The sequence below is a fragment of the Vigna unguiculata genome, unplaced genomic scaffold (assembly GCF_037176805.1).
Source record: "Vigna unguiculata cultivar grain cowpea cultivar isolate G323 ecotype 2 unplaced genomic scaffold, ASM3717680v1 ptg000284l, whole genome shotgun sequence".
Lineage (NCBI taxonomy): Eukaryota > Viridiplantae > Streptophyta > Magnoliopsida > Fabales > Fabaceae > Vigna > Vigna unguiculata.
In genome coordinates this window covers 18,887-40,000 of record NW_028196919.1, presented here as the reverse complement: position 1 = coordinate 40,000, position 21,114 = coordinate 18,887, and the positions used below count along the sequence as shown (strand labels likewise).

Below are 21,114 nucleotides of genomic sequence, written 5' to 3'. Positions count from 1 at the left end.
CTAAATTTTTCGTTTGCTAGACCCGTAGTTAAAAAACCCACTTTCTTACGATTACGAGGTTCATTCGAATATGAAATCCAATCTTGGAAACACAGCATACCACTTTTTTTTACTACCCGAGGTTTTGATATATTTCGAAATCGAGAAATTTCAAGCGGAGCTGTTGCTATCCGAGAACAATTAGCCGATCTGGATTTGAGAATTATTATGGATTATTCGTTGATAGAATGGAAAGAATTAGGGAAAGAGGGATCCCCGGACAATGAAAACGAATGGGAAGATCGAAAAGTTGGAAGAAGAAAGAATTTTTTGGTTCGGCGTATAGAATTAGCTAAGCATTTTATACGAACAAATATAGAACCAGAATGGATGGTTTTATGTCTCTTACCAGTTCTTCCTCCCGAATTGAGACCGATTATTCAAATAGATGGGGGCAAATTAATGAGCTCAGATATTAATGAACTATATAGAAGAGTTATCTATCGGAATAATACTCTTATCGATCTATTAACAACAAGTAGATCTACTCCAGGAGAATTAGTAATATGTCAGGAGAAATTGGTACAAGCAGCCGTGGATACACTTCTTGATAATGGAATCCGCGGACAACCGATGAGGGACGGTCATAATAAGGTTTACAAATCTTTTTCTGATATAATCGAGGGTAAAGAGGGAAGATTTCGCGAGACCCTACTTGGGAAACGGGTTGATTATTCAGGTCGTTCTGTCATTATTGTAGGTCCATCACTTTCATTACATAGATGTGGATTGCCCGGCGAAATAGCAATAGAACTTTTCCAGACATTTCTAATTCGTGATCTAATTCGAAAACATTTTGCTTCCAACATAGGAATTGCTAAGAGTAAAATTCGGCAAAAAGAACCGATTGTATGGGAAATACTTCAAGAAGTTATGCAGGGACATCCCGTATTGCTAAATAGAGCACCTACTCTGCATAGATTAGGTATACAGGCATTCCAACCCATTTTAGTAGAGGGGCGTGCTATTTGTTTGCATCCATTAGTTTGTAAGGGATTCAATGCAGACTTTGATGGCGATCAAATGGCTGTTCATGTGCCTTTATCCTTAGAAGCTCAAGCAGAAGCACGTTTACTTATGTTTTCTCATACAAACCTCTTGTCTCCAGCTATCGCGGATCCAATTTCTGTACCAACTCAAGATATGCTTATTGGACTTTACATATTAACGAATGGGAATCGTCGGGGTATTTCTTCAAATAGGTATAATCCACGTAATTGCAGAAATTTGAAAAATGAAAGAATTCCCCAAAAAAACTATAAGTATACGAAAAAAAAAGAACCTTTTTTTTGGAATTCCTATGATGCAATTGGAGCTTATCAACAGAAAAGAATAACCTTCGATAGTCCTTTGTGGCTCCGGTGGCGACTAGATCTACGCATTATTTCGTCAAGAGAAGTTCCTATCGAAGTTCACTATGAATCTTTAGGCACCTATCATGAAATTTATGGGCATTATCTAGTAGTAAGAAGTACAAAAAAACAAATTCGTTCTATTTACATTCGAACCAACGTAGGTCATATTTCTTTTTATCGAGAAATCGAAGAAGCTGTACAAGGTTTTTGCCGAGCCTATTCATATGGTATCTAATCATATAGATGGTTGTATCTAAGATAAACAAATTTATGATACTGGTGTAAATTCAAATCTTCATGATTTAACATTTAACAAGGATCTTAGTTTTTTAATTTCTCAATTTCTACACAAATTAAGATAAAGAAAAGGCAGTTTTTCAATCATTGACTCAAATCCATTGTTGAACTGAATGAATCCCACTGAGTGGAATAGGGAGGTACTTATGGCAGAACGGACCAATCTAATGTTTCACAATAAAGTGATAGGTGGAACTGCCATTAAACGACTTATTAGCAGATTAATAGATCACTTCGGAATGGCATATACATCACATATCCTGGATCAAGTCAAGACTCTGGGATTCCGCCAAGCTACGGCTACATCCATTTCATTAGGAATTGATGACCTTTTAACAATACCTTCGAAAGGATGGCTAGTCCGAGATGCTGAACACCAAAATTTGATTTTGGAAAAACAGCATCATTATGGAAATGTACATGCAGTAGAAAAATTACGCCAATCCATTGAGATATGGTATGCTACAAGTGAATATTTTCGACAAGAAATGAATCCTAATTTTAGAATGACCGATCCTTTTAATCCAGTCCATATAATGTCCTTTTCGGGAGCTAGAGGAAATGCATCTCAAGTACACCAATTAGTAGGTATGAGAGGATTAATGTCGGATCCACAAGGACAAATGATTGATTTACCTATTCAAAGCAATTTACGCGAAGGGCTATCTTTAACAGAATATATAATTTCTTGCTACGGAGCTCGTAAAGGGGTTGTAGATACTGCTGTACGAACATCAGATGCTGGATATCTTACACGTAGACTTGTTGAAGTGGTTCAACATATTGTTATACGTCGAACAGATTGTGGTACCATTCGAGGAATTTCAGTAAATACCCAGAATGAAACGATGCCGGAAAGTAGTTGGACACAAACATTAATTGGTCGTGTATTAGCAGACGATATATACAGAGGTTCACGATGCATTGCCATTAGAAATCAAGATATTGGAATTGGACTTTTCAATCGATTGAAAACCTTTCAAACACAACCAATATCTATACGAACTCCTTTTACCTGTAGGAATACATCTTGGATCTGTCGATTGTGTTATGGTCAAAGTCCTACTCAAGGTCACTTGGTGGAATTAGGAGAAGCTGTAGGTATTATTGCGGGCCAATCCATTGGAGAACCGGGCACTCAATTAACATTAAGAACTTTTCATACTGGCGGAGTATTCACAGGGGGGACTGCCGAACAGGTGCGAGCACCTTATAATGGAAAAATTAAATTCAATGAGGATTTGGTTCATCCTACACGTACACGTCACGGGCATCCTGCTTTTCTATGTTATATAGACTTGTATGTTAGTATTGAAAATGGTGACATTATACATAATGTGACTATTCCACCAAAAAGTTTTCTATTAGTTCAAAATAATCAATATGTAAAATCAGAACAAGTGATTGCCGAGATTCTCGCAGGAACATATACTTTTAATTTAAAAGAAAAAGTTCGAAAACATGTTTATTCTGACTTAGAAGGAGAAATGCATTGGAGTACGGATGTGTATCATGCATCAGAATTTAAATATAGTAATGTCCATATCTTACCAAAAACAAGTCATTTATGGATTTTATCAGGAAAATCAGACAGATCCGCTTCAGTCTCTTTTTCAACCCGAAAAGATCAAGATCAATTGAACATTCATTATCTTTCTACAGGAGAAAGAGATATTTGTAACCATTTAGCAAGTAATAATAAAGTAAGACATAATTTGTTTCGTTTCACTCCTTCTGAAAAAAAAGAAAGAAGGATTTCAGATTATTCAAAAAATAATCAAATCCTATGTAAAGATCATTGTCATTTTACACATCCTGCTATTTTTCACGATACTACGGATTTATTAGCAAAGAGGCGGAGAAATCGATTCATTATTCCATTTCAATTCCAATCGATTCAAGAACGAGACAAAGCACTAATGTTAGATTCCAGTATCTCGATTGAAATACCAATCCATGGTATTTTTCGTAGAAATAGTATTTTTGCTTATTTCGATGATCCTCAATACCGAACACAGAGCTCGGGTATTACTAAATATAGGACTATTGATATAAATTACATTTTTAAAAAAGAGGATTTTTTAATCGAGTATCCAGGAATTCAAGAATTTAAGACAAAATACCAAATTAAAGTAGATCAATTTTTTTTCATTCCCGAAGAAGTGTATATTTTACCAGAATTTTCTTCCATAATGGTACGGAACAATAGTATTATTGAAGTAGATACACCAATCACTGTAAATATAAGAAGTCAAGTAAGCGGGTTGGTTCGATTGGAGAAGAAAAAAAAAAAGATTCAATTAAAAATATTTTCCGGGAATATCTATTTTCCCGGAGAAATGGATAAGATATCCCGGCACAGTGCCATGTTGATACCACCGAGAACGGTAAAAAAAAATTCAAAAGGATCAAAAAAAAAAATGAAAAATTGGATCTATGCTCAATGGATCACAATTATGAAAAAAAAGTATTTTGTTTTGGTTCGACCGGTCATTTTATATGAAATAGAAGATAGGATCAATTTAATCCAATTTTTTTCCCAAGATATGTTACAAGAAAGAGATAATTTGGAACTTCAAATTATTCATTATATTCTTTCTGGAAATGGAAAATCAATTCGGGGAATTTCTAATTCTAATACAAGTATTCAATTAGTTCGGACTTGTTTAGTCTTAAATTGGGATCAAGACAAAAAATTGTCTTCTATCGAAAAAGGGCATGCTTCTTTTGTTGAACTAAGTATAAAAGGTTTGGTTAGATATTTCTTAAAAATGGACTTAGGAAAATCCCATATTTCATATATAAGAAAAAGGAAAGATCCGCTCGGTTCAAGATTTATCTTGGATAATGAGTCGGACTGGACCAACATCAATCCATTTTTTTTTATAGATCCGAGGGAAAAAGTTCAACAATCACTTAGTCAAAATCATGGAACTATTCATATGTTGTTGAATAGAAATGAGAAATGCCGATCTTTAATAATTTTGTCATCATCGAATTGTTTTCAAATACGATCATTCCACGATGGAAAATATTACAATGGGATAAAAGAAGAAATAAATCCAATTCAAAGAGATCCTCTGATTCCAATTCAAAATTCGTTAGGTCCTTTAGGAATAGCCCTTCAAGTTGCCCATTTTTATTTTTACCTTTTAATTACTAATAATCAGATCTCGATAAATAAAAACGGGCAACTTGACAAATTAAAAGAAACTTTTCAAGTATTAAAATATTATTTAATAGACGAAAACGAGATCATTTATAAATCTGATCTATCTAGTAACATCCTTTTAAATCCATTCTATTTGAATTGGCATTTTTTCCATCATAATTATTGTGAAAAAAAAACGTTTCCCATAATAAGTCTTGGTCAATTTATTTGCGAAAATGTATGTATAGTTCAAACGAAAAATGAACCACACCTTAAATCGGGTCAAATTCTAACTGTTCAAATGGATTCTGTAGGAATAAGATCGGCTAACCCTTATTTGGCGACTCCTGGAACAACTGTTCATGGTCATTATGGAGAAATACTTTCTGAAGGAGATATATTAGTTACATTTATATATCAAAAATCGAGATCAGGTGATATAACACAAGGTCTTCCAAAAGTAGAACAGGTATTGGAAGTTCGTTCGATTGATTCAATATCCATAAACCTAGAAAAGAGAGTGGATACTTGGAATGGGCGTATAACAAGAATTCTTGGCATTCCTTGGGGATTCTTCATTAGTGCTGAGCTAACTATAGCGCAAAGTCGTATTTCTTTGGTTAATCAAATTCAAAAAGTTTATCGATCCCAGGGAGTTCACATTCATAATAGACATATAGAAATTATTGTGCGTCAAATAACATCAAAAGTATTGGTTTCAGAAGATGGAATGTCTAATGTTTTTTTGCCTGGCGAACTAATTGGATTGTTGCGGGCCGAACGAGCTGGGCGTTCCTTAGAAGAGTCGATCTGCTATCGAGTTCTATTATTGGGGATAACAAAAACATCTTTGAATACTCAAAGTTTCATATCTGAAGCAAGTTTTCAAGAAACTGCTAGAGTTTTATCAAAAGCCGCTCTCCGGGGTCGCATAGATTGGTTGAAAGGTCTGAAAGAGAACGTTGTTTTAGGGGGAATGATGCCAGTTGGTACTGGATTCAAAAGAATAATATACCGTTCAAAGCAAAGGCAATATAACAAGATTACCCCGGAAACAAAAAAAAGAATTTATGTGATACATCAAAATAATCTAGGATTTAAGAATTCCTAAAATAATGATTCTTAAGGTCGTATTCATCTCCGGTCACTTTATTTTGTATATATTTTGTATAATAAAAGAAACATAATAAATAAACGAATCATATTCAATGAAATAGAAAAAATGGCCCGATCTTTTTTTTATCAACGGCAAATTTTCAGTAGAAGAGAAGGTTCCTTCGGAACACTTATTTTTTTCTATTTCAGTATACTGGGTCTCTTTCTTTCATTTCAAAAAATTGATCTAATTTCTATTTGGAAATGAAAGAAAAGTGTGGGGATAATTATAAATGACAAAAAGATATTGGAACATAATTTTGGAAGAGATGATGGAAGCTGGTGTTCATTTTGGCCACGGTACTAGAAAATGGAATCCTAAAATGTCACCTTATATTTCTGCAAAGCGTAAGGGTATTCATATTACAAATCTTATTAGAACTGCTCGGTTTTTATCAGAATCTTGTGATTTAGTTTTTGATGCAGCAAGTGGGGGAAAACAATTCTTAATTGTTGGTACAAAAAAAAAAGCAGCTGATTCAGTAGCGCGGGCTGCAATAAGAGCTCGGTGTCATTATGTTAATAAAAAATGGCTCGGCGGTATGTTAACGAATTGGTATACTACAAAAACACGACTTCAAAAGTTCAGGGACTTGAGAATGCAACAAAAGACGGGGAGATTTCATAGTTTTCCAAAAAAAGATGCCGCTATATTGAAGAGACAATTAGCTCAATTGGAAACATATCTTGGCGGCATTAAATATATGAAGGGCTTACCAGATATTGTAATAATCGTCGATCAACAAGAAGAATATACGGCTCTTCGAGAATGTATAACTTTGGAAATTCCAACAATTTGTTTAATTGATACAAATAGTGACCCGGACCTCGCTGATATTTCAATTCCAGCTAATGATGATGCTATAGCCTCAATTCGATTAATTCTTAACAAATTAGTTTTTGCAATTTGTGAGGGTCGGTCTAGATATATACGAAATTCTTGATTAATAATAAGATAAAAAATTCTTGAATTTGCTTCGAGGGGTTCATAGATTTATGGAATCGCTTACTATACTAGTAAGAAATTGCACAAAAATGAAAATAGAAAACAAACAAAAATTTTATGTAATTAGTATCGGTATTCAAAATCAAAAATGAAAGTAGACAAATCAAAAGGGAAAGGAGATGTTTGAATAAAAATAATTCCCTTTTTTCAACTTCTTTTTTTAGAGGACAGGACAATATGAATGTTTTATTATGCTCTATCAACACATTAAAAAGATTATACGATATATCTGCTGTGGAAGTAGGTCAACATTTCTATTGGCAAATAGGGGGTTTCCTAGTACATGCCCAAGTACTTATTACTTCTTGGGTTGTAATTGCTATCTTATTGGTTTCAGCCATTCTAGTTATTCGAAATCTGCAAACCATTCCCACTTTCGGTCAGAATTTATTTGAATATGTTCTTGAATTCATTCGAGACGTGAGCAAAACTCAGATTGGAGAAGAATATGGTCCGTGGGTTCCTTTTATTGGAACTTTGTTTCTATTTATTTTTGTTTCTAATTGGTCAGGGGCTCTTTTACCTTGGAAAATCATCCAATTACCTCATGGGGAGTTAGCTGCACCCACAAATGATATAAATACTACCGTTGCATTAGCTTTACTTACATCAGTTGCATATTTCTATGCGGGTCTTTCAAAAAAAGGATTAGCTTATTTTAGTAAATACATCCAACCAACTCCAATCCTTTTACCGATTAACATATTAGAAGATTTCACAAAACCCTTATCCCTTAGTTTTCGACTTTTCGGAAATATATTAGCTGATGAATTAGTAGTTGTTGTTCTTGTTTCTTTAGTACCTTTAGTAGTTCCTATACCTGTCATGTTCCTTGGATTATTCACAAGCGGTATTCAAGCTCTCATTTTTGCTACTTTAGCTGCGGCTTATATAGGTGAATCCATTGAAGGCCATCATTGACTAGTTTTCTCAAAAATAGTCTTTTTTGTTTAGCTTGCCACACATATATTGTGGCTCAATAGAATCTACAAAATAAACATCTATCTATAGATATATAGATAGATATAGATAGATCTATTCGATTAGTATATATTAGTTTGGATATTCAAAAAAAATGAATAGCTAGAATTAGAATTCTGTATGATATTTACGTTTACAATGTGTGATAAAAAGATACTATATAGAATGTTAGTAGATTCTCGTTTGATTCACATTTAATTCAACAATTGATCAAAAGATAATTAAAAACATTTAGATCACCCAATTTCCTATATTTCTTTGAAACATTAATGAAATCGAATGAATTTATTTAGATTGATTGTATCCATATGGGATAAGAGAATAAGAAAAGAGGGAAGGGGAGCTTAAAAAAAAACATGATAAAAAAAATAGAAGTGAGGGGATCAGTCAAGGTTTTTTAGGTTTCAAAGAATGAATTTCAATTTCGATTGAATCTAAAACACAAAGAAAATTAGTTTACAGCATAGAAGAAACCTATGTATATGTGATATGATATTATAGATGAACTAGTTTTATATGAACTAACCATATATCTGAAATAACTAATCTTTTCTATATAAAAAAGGCCTCGCTATTACTGTCAATTTCTATAGGGATAGAAAAGCAAAGTCCTTGCGTTTCAGCTCTAATTGTGAATTGAAAATTAAAAAACTAAAGAAATTGTATAAAAAAACGAAGAATTCAAAGAATGATTCCAAAATTAAGGTAAGAGAAGAACAAAGATTATACAGATTCACCCCCAAAACTATGTAGTTCGAGACGAAAAAAGAAATCTCGAAGTAATTCGTTTAATAACTATTATTTTCAATTTTTAATTCTTATTTTTATTAATTACTTTAACTGAAAAAGTCTTGGTAATTGAAAAATGAAGTCAGAATTTATTAGTCGATTATATCATTAACTATTTCTTTCTTTTATATGTAGGTTACGAGGAAATTCTCATGAATCCAATTATTTCTGCCGCTTCTGTTATTGCTGCTGGATTGGCCGTAGGGCTTGCTTCTATTGGACCTGGGGTTGGTCAAGGCACTGCCGCAGGGCAAGCTGTAGAGGGGATTGCACGACAACCAGAGGCAGAGGGAAAAATACGGGGTACTTTATTACTTAGTCTGGCTTTTATGGAAGCTTTAACAATTTACGGGCTGGTTGTAGCATTAGCACTTTTATTTGCTAATCCTTTTGTTTAATCCTAAAAAGATAAAAATACATATGTGGACTTCCTTTTTCGAATTATATTAATAATTCACTCCTACAATTCTTTATCTGTTCGGATAAGAACACAGGAGAAGGACTAATTGAAAGGTATTCACATACTTATTCACCCTCTTTCTTCTTTTTGTTTAGTCCAATGAACCCCTCTTTTATTTTATTTCTTTTAAGATAATTTTTTGAAAGTGTTCAAACTAGATAGATTTTGCAATTGATAAAAGAACTGGTATCTAATTCTAAGAAGTATCATTCTTTTAGGGAATCTTCCAATTGATTGACCAATCCAAATTATATCAAATTCTATAATTATATATTCCAATTAGATTATTATATTATCTATCTAATAGGAATATTAGAAAGATAATTAGTCTATTCATAAGAGGAGATGAGATCATATGAAAAATATAACCGATTCTTTCCTTTGTTTGGGCTCCTGGCCATCCGCCGGAAGTTTCGTGTTTAATACCGATATTTTAGCAACAAATCCAATAAATCTTAGTGTAGTGTTAGGTCTACTGGTTTTTTTTGGAAAGGGAGTGTGTGCGAGTTGTTTATTTCAAAGAATAAATTGGATTTAACCAAACTGCACTTTTTAGTTTAGTTAGAATTAAGAAAATGTGCAGAATCCCGCGAATTACTTCTGAATTCATTTTCTTTTTTGAATAAATTAAGAAAAATCTTAAAGAACCATAGCATTTCGCGCTTTATTGGTAATCCACTTTGATTCTCTATTTACCAAAAATTTTGGACTATTACCATGGTTAAAAAGAGTTTGAAGTCTATACGCAGTGTAGTACTCTTTCTACCGCTATATTAATACAGAAAGGAAACGGTTTCAAAAAAATTATTCGATTTTTTTTCGATATAAAACACTCATGTCGATAAAAAAAATGGCTTGAATCCTATTTATGGCGAGAAATAAAAAACGGGTGAATTTAAACCTCCCCTTTGTACGATGCGTAATCGATGGATGACCTATGTATAAATTCAAAAGAAGTCTTTGGATTTGAATAAAAAAACAACTTTGTTGACATATATTTGTTTGGTCAAAAGAGTCCTCCGAATATTCTAGTCTTATATTGGTAATTGTTTTCACTTTGAATAGAGAAGAGAGGATAGGCTCATTACATAAAAAATTGGTAAATTTCCGATAAGTAATTGAGTGTGAGAGCCAAATGAATCGAAAGATTCATGTTTGGTTCGGGAAGAGATCATAGACATTTTGAAATGGATGGAAAGAGAGTCTACTTTCATTACGTGATTTATTAGATAATCGAAAACAGAAAATCTGGAGAACTATTCGAAACTCAGAAGAATTACAGGAAAACGCCATTGAACAGCTCGAAAAAGCCCAGGCCCGCTTAAGGAAAGTTGAAACAGAAGCAGATCTGTTTCGGGTGAATGGCTATTCTGAGATCAAACGAGAAAAATTGAATTTAATTAATTCAATTTATACGACTTTGGAACAATTAGAAAATTACAAAAACGAAGCTATTGATTTTGAACAACAAAGAGTTATTAATCAAGTTCGACAGCGGGTTTTACAACAAGCCTTACAGGGAGCTCTAGGAACTCTAAATAGTTGCTTGAACAACGAGTTACATTTACGTACTGTTAGTGCTAATATTGGCATGTTTGGGATGATGAAATAAAAAAATAACTGATTAGGCTTTCTATTATACAATAGAGTATAGGCATCATTTTTTTCTTATAAAAAATAAATTTAAGATATTTTCATGGTAACCATTCGTGCAGATGAAATTAGTAAAATTATCCGTGAACGCATTGAGCAATATAATACAGAAGTAAAAATTGTAAATACTGGTACCGTACTTCAAGTAGGCGATGGTATTGCTCGTATTTATGGTCTTGATGAAGTAATGGCGGGTGAATTGGTGGAATTTGAAGAAGGTACTATAGGCATTGCTTTGAATTTGGAATCAAAAAATGTTGGTGTTGTATTAATGGGTGATGGTTTGCTGATACAAGAGGGAAGTTCAGTAAAAGCAACAGGAAGAATTGCTCAGATACCTGTAAGTGAAGCTTATTTGAGTCGTGTTATAAATGCCCTGGCTAAACCAATTGACGGTCGAGGAGAAATTTCAGCTTCGGAATCTCGATTAATAGAATCTCCCGCTCCCGGTATTATTTCAAGACGTTCGGTATATGAGCCTCTCCAAACAGGACTTATTGCTATTGATTCGATGATCCCCATAGGACGGGGCCAGCGAGAATTAATTATTGGAGATAGACAAACAGGTAAAACAGCAGTAGCCACAGATACAATTCTCAATCAACAGGGACAAAATGTAATATGTGTTTATGTAGCTGTTGGTCAAAAAGCATCTTCTGTGGCTCAAGTGGTGACTACCTTACAAGAAAGAGGAGCAATGGAATACACTATTGTAGTAGCTGAAACAGCGGATTCTCCAGCTACATTACAATACCTCGCGCCTTATACAGGAGCAGCTCTGGCTGAATATTTTATGTACCGTGAACGTCACACTTTAATCATTTATGACGATCTCTCCAAACAAGCACAGGCTTATCGGCAAATGTCTCTTCTATTACGAAGACCACCAGGTCGCGAAGCTTATCCAGGGGATGTTTTTTATTTACATTCGCGTCTTTTGGAAAGAGCCGCTAAATTAAGTTCTCAGTTAGGCGAAGGAAGTATGACTGCTTTACCAATAGTTGAAACTCAATCGGGAGATGTTTCAGCTTATATTCCTACGAATGTAATTTCCATTACAGATGGCCAAATATTCTTATCGGCCGATCTATTCAATGCTGGAATAAGACCCGCTATTAATGTTGGTATTTCAGTTTCCAGAGTTGGATCGGCGGCTCAAATCAAAGCCATGAAACAAGTAGCTGGTAAATTAAAATTGGAATTAGCACAATTCGCAGAATTAGAAGCTTTTGCACAATTCGCTTCTGATCTAGATAAAGCTACTCAAAATCAATTAGCAAGAGGTCAACGATTGCGCGAGTTGCTTAAACAATCCCAATCAGCTCCTCTTACTGTGGAAGAACAGATAGTAACTATTTATACCGGAACGAATGGTTATCTTGATTCATTAGAAATTGGACAGGTAAGGAAATTTCTTGTTGAGTTACGTGCTTACTTAAAGACGAATAAACCTCAATTCAAAGAAATCATATCTTCTACCAAGACATTCACTGGGGAAGCAGAAGCCCTTTTAAAGGACGCTATTAAAGAACAGATGGAACTCTTTTTATTCCAGGAACAAGTAGAAAAAAATTGATGAATCATTAAATAATTTTGTAATTCAATTTTCCAATTTTTATAATTAGTATCTTTTAATATGTTTTTATTTCATTTGAATATTATATATAATGAATTCGAATCAAAATGTAATAAATCAAAAAAAATAGAAGGACAAGGTTGAAATTAGATATGCAAACAACTTGCGTCCAATAGGATTTGAACCTATACCTAAGGTTTAGAAGACCTCTGTCCTATCCATTAGACAATGGACGCTTCTATTTTATATTTGATTCTTTAACCTTTTTAACTAAACCTTATTAAAAAGATTAAAGAATCAAACAAATATAAAGAATTCTAGAAATTATAAAAATAAAATAAATCAAATATTTAGAATAAAAGAAAAAAAAAATAAAAAAGAAAAATCAATTGAATATAATTGAATATATATAACTAAAACTAAATTAAGAAATGAAAATGAAGAATTGACAAATTCTTTAAGAATTCTAGATTCATTCTCGAAGAAAAAAGATAGATTTAAATAGAATAAAATAGAAGCGGGTAGCGGGAATCGAACCCGCATCGTTAGCTTGGAAGGCTAAGGGTTATAGTCGACGTTGATTCATCATTTTGATTTAACGTCTCTAATTCAAAACTGAACGTGAAACTTTTGTTTCATTCGGCTCCTTTACGGAATGAAGAGATGGACAATAAAAAAAATTGACCCATAACATCTATGTCAGCCTTTTTGTATGAATAGGTTTCAAATATCTTGCTTTTTAGATGATCCCTCTAGAAGAGCAATATTCTAACAATCTATGTTTTTTTTCTAGTTACTTCGTTCTCTATTTCTATTTCAGAAAATCTTTAGGAAAAGAAGAAAATTTCCGTCGAGCTAAAAAAATGTCGATGTCTCTAGTAAACTAAAAGAATCGTTTAATAGCTATTTTGCTTCAATTTTTACTATGCAAAAAAATGGAAGATTTAGTTACGATTAGAAAGAAACTTTGTATATTTCTCTCCATAGATCCTTTAGTAATACTCAAAAAATTCGGATTATAGATCCAATTCCAAAAACTTATGTTTCATAATTTTAAAACTCAATTTGTCAAATTCGATTTGATTCTTCTTGTATACAAATTACAATAATGTATATTATACCGCAAATAATTCATCGAGGGGTATAAAGGAGTCCCTTTAAGTAAAAAATAAAGTTTTTGATCGGCATATGAATCAAATGGGGGATCCCTTAACTTTTGGGGGGTCCTTGAAACGAATCGCACTTTTACCACTAAACTATACCCGCTACAATATCATTATTGTATCTTTTGTTGAACAAAGCAATCAGACAAAATAAAGAAATGGGAGGCATAATATTCTAATAAGTCGAGTATTGACATGTTTCATTAGAGAATCTTCTAATGAAATTTGAAAAACGGGATAATTTTCATTTTTTTATTTTGCTGAAGGTTATATATATATACAATTTACGTTACCAGAAAAAAGAGAGGGAGTAAGAAAAGAGAACATTTTTATATTATCTTATTTTGGTTTTATCTCATAGGAATCTATCCGTATCTCTTATTTTTTTTTTAATTACAAATATTTTTACAAATATTTTTTTTTCGAATAAAATATATTCAAATAAAGAATTTTTCTTCAATATTCATGGGAATAAAAGAAAAAGAGCCCGACTAGGTACTGGCCGGGCTCATTGGCTGTATAAAAAGAAAAAAAGAAAACTAAAATATATAGAATAATAAAAAAAAGATAGATAAGATAAAAAAGAATAAAAAAAAAGCAAGTCTCTTTTTTTTTTAAGCTCCCTTTTTGTTCTTCTTGTTTATGTGATATAACATAAACAAAGTAATTCTTTTTTTTTTCAATTGGGGAGAGATGGCTGAGTGGACTATAGCGTCGGATTGCTAATCCGTTGTACAAATTCTGTGTACCGAGGGTTCGAATCCCTCTCTTTCCGTTGATAATTTGGTATTTTTTTTTGAACTTGTTTTTTTTATTTACTAGTTAAAGATGTTAAAATAGAGAAAATCCTAAAAATATTTCAAAATTCCGCACAAGCAAGAAAACACAGAATCCACTTTTTTCTTATTCTATTCTTCACGTCCTGGATTACGTCCTGGATCGTTAGATAGGAATCCGAAGATGAAAAGAGAAACGAAAAAGATCACTACCGTATAAACAAAAAGTTTTAGAGTAAGCATTATGAAATCTCCAAGATAATTAAAAAACGACAAAGAAAGAGAATAGATTCTCTTATATTACAACATATTTTGTTTCTTTTAATACTAAGATACTAAGTTTCTAAAAAATGAAGTTTTTTTAGGATATGAGGAGATATATATATATGAGTTTCGAAAATGAATTGATAGTAAGAGTAGATTATTTTATTACAAATTATCAATAATTCTTTTGACCAAAAATCCTTTTTTTCTGTAATCTAGGTATTCGATTGGTGAGGGGTTCCAATCGAATAATCGGATTAGGTTTTTTCAATTCAAAAAACGTAAATGATGAGAAGGTCCCTTTTTTTCCTATATATTGAAAAATTTCAATATTGGAATCCAGAAGTCACACTGTAAGACTTATCTGATCTTATAAATTGTTAAAATGTTCGAGTTTTAGTTTTCTGAAAAATTCTGAATTTTTTTACGACATTATTCAAATTAAAAATATCATCGAAAACTTACAGCAGCTTGCCAAACAAAAGCTAAAAGAAAAAATAGTACGGGTATTACTGGCATAATATCCACAATTGGATTCAAGAAAGCGTAGGCTTCGGGCAATTTCTCCAAAAAAAAACTACTGGAATAAAGGACGGAGTGAATACAAATACAGATCCAACTAAAGATATTAAGCATAACAAACATTTTGTTCTTTAAAAAAAATAAAAGTTATTTTTGTTTTTTTTTTTTCATTCTAATTTTCAATTTTATTGCATTATATACATAATACAATAAAAAGGAAAATAAAGAGTTATGAATAAAAGTAAAAAAATGAATCAAATAAGATAAGAATCTCGAGAATCCTTCTTTTATTTGAACTTTTCCAGTTTCAAAATATTTTTTATTCTGAAATCAAAAAAATTGAAGAAATCATACTTCCTTCTATATAATATCTTAATTGAATTGTATGTAATGATCAATCAATTTAGTTTTATCCTATCTATCTATATCCATTTATAGATATAGATAGATATGTAGATACGCATATAAAATACTAGTCGCAAAATTTTTTTTTTATAGAAATTTTTGAACTGGAATTGACGAACAACCAATATCAATAATAGTCTTTATTAATGTAAAATGGAAAATGGGGCGTGGCCAAGCGGTAAGGCAACGGGTTTTGGTCCCGCTATTCGGAGGTTCGAATCCTTCCGTCCCAGAGCATATCTATTTAGGATGTATATCATATTTGAATACAGATTGTATCGCATAATTAAAAGGGACCCTCCTTTTTTTGAAAAAAAAAATTATCATTTTTCTACTTTACAAATTATAAAAATAGAATAGAGTAGAAAATATATTGCTAGAATATCAAGTTCATTTTCATTTATGTCTTTACTTTTAAAAAGGTTTTCATTATATATAAGAAAAACCGAAACGTAAAAAAAAGGATAGATTCTTATGTAGCGAATGAATCAATCACTATTCACGATTCGATAATTACATACTGGATCTAAGCTAAGGGAATGTTAGAGTAAAACTTCGTTTGAAACGATGTGGTAAAAAGCAACGTGCGGCTTGAAAGACATGATTAAATTAGGGGTGGATTTTGATATCCGCCATTTTTTCTAGTATTTTACAAACGAACATGATCTTGACTTGACATCATTTGTTCTGTTCCACTAGACCCCTTTTTTTGTTTTTGGGACAGGAAAGGGATTAATGATGTAAATAGTACATGATGGAACTCGAATTTATTCATTTCTCGGGAGCAAGTATCTAAAATTTAATAAATTCTAAAAAGTTAATAAGTCTGTTTATTTTATAAAAATAGAAAGGATCTTATTTCAGCCAGGTTCAAAAAAAATGGTTGAAATTTGTAAAATTGCTTTTTTATCAAAAAGTTTATCCGCAGGAATTAACTTTTTTTATGATTCTTTCAGAGAAAAACAGGTATGTTGCTCCCATTTTTTTAAAAAATTGAAGATTCCCGGAGTAATGTCTAAACCCAAAGATTCAAAGAAAAGCTAAAAAATCAGGGAATTAAGGAAATACCATTTTCAAATTGTATCATCAATTCTATTATCAAAAATTTTAGAAAAAAGAAATGAATGATAAAGAAACGAAATACGGGCAAGAAAGAGGAGTAGAGACCACTCAATAAATGAAATAGCTGCTGCTTGGTTTTCTTTTTAGTTTTTTGAGAATTTTTCAAATTGAGTGTTATGGAGGTACAAATAGGAAGAGTTTTTTTTTTTCAGAAAGAAAATACGAAAGAAAAATACTTCAGTCATTGTTTAATTGATTTGATGATTTTATTGCTCTATTTTACATCATAATTTTCGAAATACATAGAATTTTTGATATTCTCGAGCCGTACGGGGATAAAAATTTCCTGTACGTTTGGAGGGGGGGTATCTATATCTATCCCAAAGAGCTGTTTATCGAATTGTTGCTAAGGGATGTTCGACCCCAAAGAGAGGGAAGATATCTTCAGAAAGTGGATCCTATAAAGAATTAAACCTATTTCAATATTCCTGTTATTCTTTCATTTCCTTGACAAGGGGCGCTTAACCTACAGGAACTGTTCAGCATATTTCAAAAAAGGCAGGTGTTTTTATAGAACTTAGCTCGAATCAACAAACGAAATTCAATTAATGAAATCAAAAAGGGGGTGTAGATTATTTGTATATAGATTTACAAAACTCCCCGCTCTCTTGTTATATTCATACTTCATTTTTTTATTTCTTGTTGTTTATATAGAATCATAGAATGCAATTTTATATAGTCAGACAATTCATGAAATTTTCATAAATCTTCAAAAAAAATGAAAAATTGTATAGAGATAAAAGAGAGAATATAGGAAAAAAAAGAGTAACTAAATATAGTAATTGGACTTTTAAATAGATTCCCCCCTATGAGGTGATTTTTTTATTTCATATTTCTTCTTATTTTATTGTTATTTCTTTTTAATATTGACTCGCTCTTTATTTTTTTCAGTTATTAATTCTAGTTATTTGATTTATATACTTTTTTTTGATAGTAAATAAATGAGATAGAATATTCAAAATGGAATATTTCTATTATTTGATTTTTCATCCAATGACTATACATTTTTTTTTATGGAAATACAGGAAAAAACTCTATGGAAAAATGGTGGTTCAATTCTAAGTTACTTAATAGGAAGTTCGAATACAGGTGTGAATTAAGTAAATCAATGGAGAGTCTTGGTCCTATTGAGAATACCAGTCTAAGCGAAGAACCCAAAATTTTAACTGATATAGATAAAAAAATTCAGAGGTGGGATGATCGTGATAATTCTAGTTATAATTCTTTTGATTATTTAGTAGGTGTCGATAACATACAGGATTTCCTATCTGATAAAACTTTTTTAGTTAGGGATAATAAGAAGAACAGTTATTCCATATATTTAGATATTGAAAATAAAACTTTGGAGATTAACAACAATCATTCTTTTCTAAGGGTTTTTTCTAGCTATCTGAATACTGTTATTAAGAGTGATTACGATCATTCCATGTATGATACTCCTTTTAGTTGGAACAATTATATTAATAGTTGCATTGATAGTTATTTTCATTCTCAAATCTGTGTTGATAGTTGCATTTTTGGTAATATAGTCGAATATAATGACAGTTATTTTTATAGTTACTTTTTAGGTAAGGTCAGAAATTGTAGTGAAAGTGAGAATTCTAGTTTTAGTTTAATAACTAGTACGAATGATACAAATGATAGTGATTCCACTCTAGTAGAAAATTATATGAATCTCCATGAAAGTGAACAATTGACGCATTTGTGGATTGAATGCGAAAATTGTTATGAATTAAATTATAAAAAATTTTGGAAATCAAAAAGGAATATTTGTGAATACTGTGGATATCATTTGAAAATGGACAGTTCAGATAGAATCGAATTTTCGATTGATTCGGGTACTTGGAATCCTATGGATGAAGACATGGTTTCTCTGGATCTCATTGAATTTCATTCAGAAGAAGAACCTTATAAAGATCGTATTGATTCTTATCAAAGAAAAACAGGATTAACTGAGGCTGTTCAAACAGGGACAGGTCAAGTAAATGGTATTCCTGTAGCAATTGGTATTATGGATTTTAAGTTTATGGGAGGTAGCATGGGATCCGTAGTAGGTGAGAAAATCACCCGTTTGGTAGAATATGCTACTAATCAACTTTTACCTCTTATTCTCGTATGTTCGTCCGGAGGAGCGCGTATGCAAGAAGGAAGTTTGAGCTTGATGCAAATGGCTAAAATTTCTTCTGCTTTATATTATTATCAAACAATTCAAAAATTATTCTATGTATCGATACTTACATCTCCTACTACGGGTGGGGTGACAGCTAGTTTTGGCATGTTGGGGGATATCATTATTGGCGAACCAAACGCTTATATTGCATTTGCTGGTAAAAGAGTAATTGAACAAACATTGAATAAGACAGTGCCCGAAGATTCACAAGTAGCTGAATCTTTATTCAATAAGGGTTTAATTGATTCAATCGTACCGCGTAATCTTTTAAAGGGAGTTGTAACTGAGTTATTGCAATTCCATAATTTCTTTTCTTTGACTAAAAAGGAAAGAAATTATGGAATTGAAATACAAAATCAAAACATACAGGATCAAAGTAATAAAATAAAAGAATAATAAAAAAATACTAAGAATCATAAAAGGGTATATTCTGATATATATCGGCTTAGCTATAATCACTAGAATTCCTATATACTAAGTATAAAGATATAGGAATTCTAGTGATTATAGACTGTCTTTTTTAATAAAAATAAGAATAAAAATCGACAAAAATAAAAATAGATATAGTACAAATAGTAAATCGAGGTACCCTTATTTATGATAAACTTTCCTTCCATTTTTGTTCCTTTAGTGGGTCTAGTATTTCCGGCAATTGCAATGGCTTCTTTATTTCTTTATGTTCAAAAAAACAAGATTTTTTAGATACGGCGGTAAGTAGGGAAAAATATTATAGATCTTTTTTTTAGAGCTGGAAGCAATTGGATGAATTCCCCCTAAAGGTTTACATTTCAGTAGCGCCAGTTGATGAAAATTACTTTAGAAACAAGTAAAATTCTGGGGTTTTTTATTCCACAATTATTATTCTTAAAAAGAAAAAGAGGGGGTAATGAATATTTTAAAAAAAAGATCAAAAGAAGTACTGATCTATTCTATAACAGAGTCTCGAAAAATAAGCAATATCTTTTCAGCCTTTATCATTTTTTTAGGTTCATTGGGGTTATTGTTGGTTGCAATTTCCAGTTATCTCGGTATGGGTCTTTTCCTTTTTTCTCAGGAAATTAGTAATTTTCCATTTATTCCACAAGGGGCCGCGATGGCTTTTTATGGAATTGGGGGTCTCTTTATTAGTTTTTATTTGTGGTGGATTATTTTGTGGGATATTGGCGGTGGTTTTGATATCTTCGATAAAAAAAATAAAGAAGAAGTATGTTTTCTTCGTTGGGGATTTCCTGGAAAAAATCGTCGTATTATTCTCAAAATACCTATGAACGAGATTAAATCTATCAGAATAATAACAGGAGTTCAAGAACGAAGTATTTTGACTCGTACTCTTACTTATGAGAGTCTCGTTTATATGGAAACAATAGAACAGGGGTTTATTCCCTTGACTCGTATTGAAGATAATTTGACTCCACTAGAAATTGCAAATAGAGCTGGCGAATTATCTTTTTTTTTAGGTGTACCGCTTCTTTATTGATGAAAATTGGACTTAACTAGAAATAAAATTGCACAAAAAGTTTCAGAATTGTCCTATTTATTTAGTGTACCGATTGAAATATTTTGAAAAAAAACTGTTTTTTGCAAAATATTTCAATTTTTATTTTTATAGATGGGACATTTTTTGATTTCGAAATTTGAATATTATAGTCATAACTCGAAGTGCTCCTTGGTGTATTTCTAAAAAGAATCCTTTTTTCTTCGAATCTTAGCAATTAATATCCTTTCGAAACAATATTTTTTTCTTCATTGGATTGGAATTGACTGTGAATTCTTTCGATTTCTTATTCGATTTATGTATTCTTTTTTCTCAATTAAAGAAGGCAAAGGCTAACTTCCGAAGTTTAAGTAAAAAAAAATGATAAAATACAATCTAAATTTATCTAGAAGCTCTATAACTTGTAATGAAGCTTATACTTGATAGAAAAGTTATTATCATATAGAGTTGACGAAAGAGATGAAGTTAAGTTCATTAAAGACGAAAAATGAAAAAAAAAAAAAGCATTCCCCTTCTATATCTTACATCTATAGTCTTTTTGCCCTGGTGTATCTCTTTCACATTTAAGAAAAGTCTGGAATCTTGGTTTATTAATTGGTGGAATACTAGTCAATCCGAAATTTTCTTGAATGATATTAAAGAAAAGAGTATTCTAAACAAATTCATAGAATTAGAGGAACTGTTTTTCTTAGATGACATGTTAAAGGAATGTCCGAAAACATATATACAAAACCT

General features: G+C 31.7%; 1 non-coding gene across 1 annotated transcript; it reads right to left on the bottom strand.

The window, feature by feature from the left end:
• Positions 1-12,626: 12,626 nt before the first annotated feature.
• TRNAR-UCU (transfer RNA arginine (anticodon UCU)) lies at positions 12,627-12,698 on the bottom strand. The gene has a single exon. It is a non-coding gene; the product is annotated as a tRNA-Arg (tRNA).
• Between the last annotated feature and the right edge of the window lie 8,416 nt (positions 12,699-21,114).